Raw genomic sequence first — 3,560 nt, forward strand, 5'->3', positions numbered from 1 at the left:
TCCAGGAATTACTGCCTCTCTCTCAGCGGCACCATCACCAACATCCCTGAGGTACGGGCCCCTTAGCACAGGAGCTCTGCTCCACTTAACTGCCTCAGGCAACGACTCCAACTGTCAGTCCTGCAGTCCCTTATATCTCCTTCCTCCGGGTACCCTGCACGCTCCGGCTTCTCTATATTCCCCAATGTCCAACCGGGGTATCTTTTCCCCTATTTACCATCCTTTGGTAGCGTCCTGCTCTTGTGCCCCTGAGTAACACTGGGTCCCTCTATCCAGGCCGTACCATAGTTTCTCCTTTTATCGGGACAGTTTATACAGCCATTTTATCAGCAAATTACACTTTATAACAACATTTTTCACTAAATAACAGTGCATTTGTCTTCATACATATATAGGGGCACTCCTGACTATTTTTACTGGCACAACTTTATAAAGAAATGGGATCCTCTAATTCCGGGGTACCACATTCCTCCCTGCTAAATCATGCGTGTCGTCATGTATTTTGCCATTTTAACAAGTTTAGCAAACATCACTTTATAACATTGCAGCTAAATGACTATATAACACTTTTATGCAGAACAACTATCATTTACATTTCTTTCTTTTAAGTAACAAGACAGTATGATACCTTGATGCATGCAACCTCTAGTTACATTAACTAATTCTCTTTATAATGGGTAGAGGTTCCCTTGCATTTCTTCCCTGACTGGTTACATGCCTGTTGCAAAATTGAAGCTACCTCTCTATAGCCTATTGTTATGTATTTGTCGTCTGGATGGTACCACGATGGGAAAAGGCTTATCACTGTTTCCTTAGCTGTACTAAGAGTATCAGTAGGGATATCAGATTCTGACTTCAATTTAACTGAATCTGGGCATTGGGGGTTAGGAGTTTCCGATTCTCTTGCCATGGCCATGTGTATCACCCTTTCAGTGTCTCTTTCTTGTTCAGCGGCACTTGAATTCGCCGGATTGAAACAAGTTGTTCCAGATTTGATGTTCTCCACTCTGGATTCACTGTCAGGTACTGGCTCTGGTGAAAGTTGTTGCTTGGCCATGCTCTGCCGACCCCGTAGTGCTGTTTCTCTTTGTCTGTCCACAACTGGTTCATCTGTTCCTTCCGATGGCTCACCTTTCACATGGTCACTAAGGCATTGTTGTCTGTATCCATAAGGTTTCTGTAGATAGTACGGCATCTGATAAGGCTGTCGTTGAGTTGTACTTTGTTTCACCCTTCCTACTTCATTGAGCTCTTCCTCATATTCATGATAGCAATAGTTTGACTGGTATTTACATGGATAACCTCTGTGTCGTGAATAGCGCCAATAACGCTTACAATCTGCTGCATATCTGTTGCCTTGAACTGCTATACCACCAGGACCAGTTCCATTAGAAACCTGCAGACCTTTCGCTCCTTTGACCACATCAAACTCTACAGTCTCTCCTTATCCCAGGCTTCGATAATATTTTCTGGGGTTGTTCTTTTGAATGGCTGAGTAATGTACAAAGATATCTCGCTTTGTGTCCTCACGATTAATGAATCCGTACCCGCGTCTAACATGGAACCAGACGACTTTTCCCGAAACCTTCCCATTCTGGATCAAGGATCAACATCTATGATGGCGGTCAATTCATCTTCACCGAGATGACATGGTTTGTCATAGCGAAGCCGCCATTCTCCATTGGTAGGTCCTACTTTCTTCTCCCCGAGGCTCGGTCTCCATCCTCGGGCATTGGAGTTGAAATATTCCACCTGAGGACAATTCCTCTCGATATGACCTGACCTTTGGCAATGATGGCAAATAGGACGTCCCTGGGCATCGAACTGATCAGTAGCTTGCCGACCTGTTCTTCAAGGAAGGACCCACCAATCATCTGAAATTTGTTCCCTTTCACTTCTCCACCTGTAGTTTGGGAATTAGGGGATTTATATTTCTTTAGAGTTCGCACTTCATTACAAATTTCAGCCATCCCTGAAGTTAATTCCTTTAATTGTTTTTGTAAAGTTTCAAAAGGATCTGAAGATGGAGTCTGAACACTATGTTTTGCAGTATTCTTTTTCTTCAAATGGTTTTCCCCTTCTATATATTTTGTTCTTGCCAAGCTCTGACTCTCCTGATACCCTGGCATTTCTGGAAACTTTAATTCCGACCCAATCTGGGGTCCCACCACCTTAATAGCTGTTTCCTAAAAATCAAAGAAAGAGTGCTCAGGCATCTGCATCCTTAACAGTTTTAATTGTGTTTTTATACCTTCTCCATCAGAGCCCTCAATGAATTGAGCTATCAGCACCTCGTCAGGATCAGCAATTTCGTCTTTTCCGATTGTACGGATATCTCGAAACGCCTCCTGCAGACTCAGAGCATAATCTCTCAACATTTCTCTCGGAAATTGCTTACGTCCGTAAAACAGCGTCTTTAGTTCTGATGCGGTTCTAGTTTCGAATGTGGTGGCTAACCATTGGAAGATCTGATCTACATTTCGTCTTTCCTCTGCTAGCCAGGCTGCCCCATTTAGTTGCCAAATGAGAATTTCTACTTGCTGACGTTCATTCAAAGGGTACAATCTAAACATTGATCTAATTTTATTCTTGAATTCCGTTAAGTTGCTTCCTTCACCTCCATACATATCCCCACTATATGTAGGTAGCCAGGGAGCACCGAAATAATACGGAAGGGTTATGGAATTAACTTGCGGTACACCACTTCCACTTGCTCTGGCTGAATCTCCCATTGCTCTCTGCTCTTGTGACATTGTAAAGATTTCCAGTTATCTTCAGATTACACTCTTCACTTTAGCTCTGTATCCTGTGCCAATTGTAACATTCCCCTAACACTGGGTATACATAAGAATGGGGTTTATCCTAAATACTTATAAGCAAACAATAGTGAAAATGCATAACAGTCTCTATTTAGTCCTTCGATATGCTAACTAATTTCCTAAGATTTTCTGGCCAGAAAACAAATAGTTCATGAATTAATATAACCCTTAAGTCCTGTTGGTGTACACTGCGTTGCACGGGGTAGTAGATGCTAGCGCTGACTCTAATCTGTCATTAGAAAAGGCCTCTCCAATTACAATAGCTCAAATTGACTAAGCTGAGCGTGCTCCTGTGACAACTGTCTCTCGTTATTAATCCTAGCCGGTGGAGTGGCTAGTTTGGTTATAGTTTAAGCAGGGATATGAGCAATCATCTGCAATTCCTGAAGTTACTTATGTTGCAATTTAACAATTAGTACTTATGTTGCAGGTTGGCACTTGCAGATAGACTTAATTCTTTTTACCTGACTGTAGTCTCTTTATCCTGAATTCCACTGTATTTGTTGGCTTAAGTTGGGAAGACTGTGTGTTACTCTGCTGCTAATCTTTCCTAATGGGACACGTGATTAGCCAATGTAAACAGTAGCCTGCAATAATGCCCTGCAGATTTTTTCTAGAAGGCTCTTGAGGGGTGGTGATGCCAATGGGGTGGCTTAGTCCAACTGCCTGCCGTTAACTTTGGTGGGCAACTGGAACGGGGATATGTGTGGTGCAGTCTCTTACCACCCGGCTCCGTGGCTT

The 3,560-nt window shown here is 42.9% G+C and overlaps 1 pseudogene; it reads right to left on the bottom strand.

Moving 5' to 3' along the window:
- Positions 1–658: 658 nt before the first annotated feature.
- LOC148521435 (uncharacterized) lies at positions 659–2,753 on the bottom strand (annotated as a pseudogene).
- Between the last annotated feature and the right edge of the window lie 807 nt (positions 2,754–3,560).

Source organism: Taudactylus pleione, unplaced genomic scaffold (genome assembly GCF_031769625.1).
Source record: "Taudactylus pleione unplaced genomic scaffold, aTauple2 ptg000162l, whole genome shotgun sequence".
In the NCBI taxonomy this organism is placed as follows: domain Eukaryota; kingdom Metazoa; phylum Chordata; class Amphibia; order Anura; family Myobatrachidae; genus Taudactylus; species Taudactylus pleione.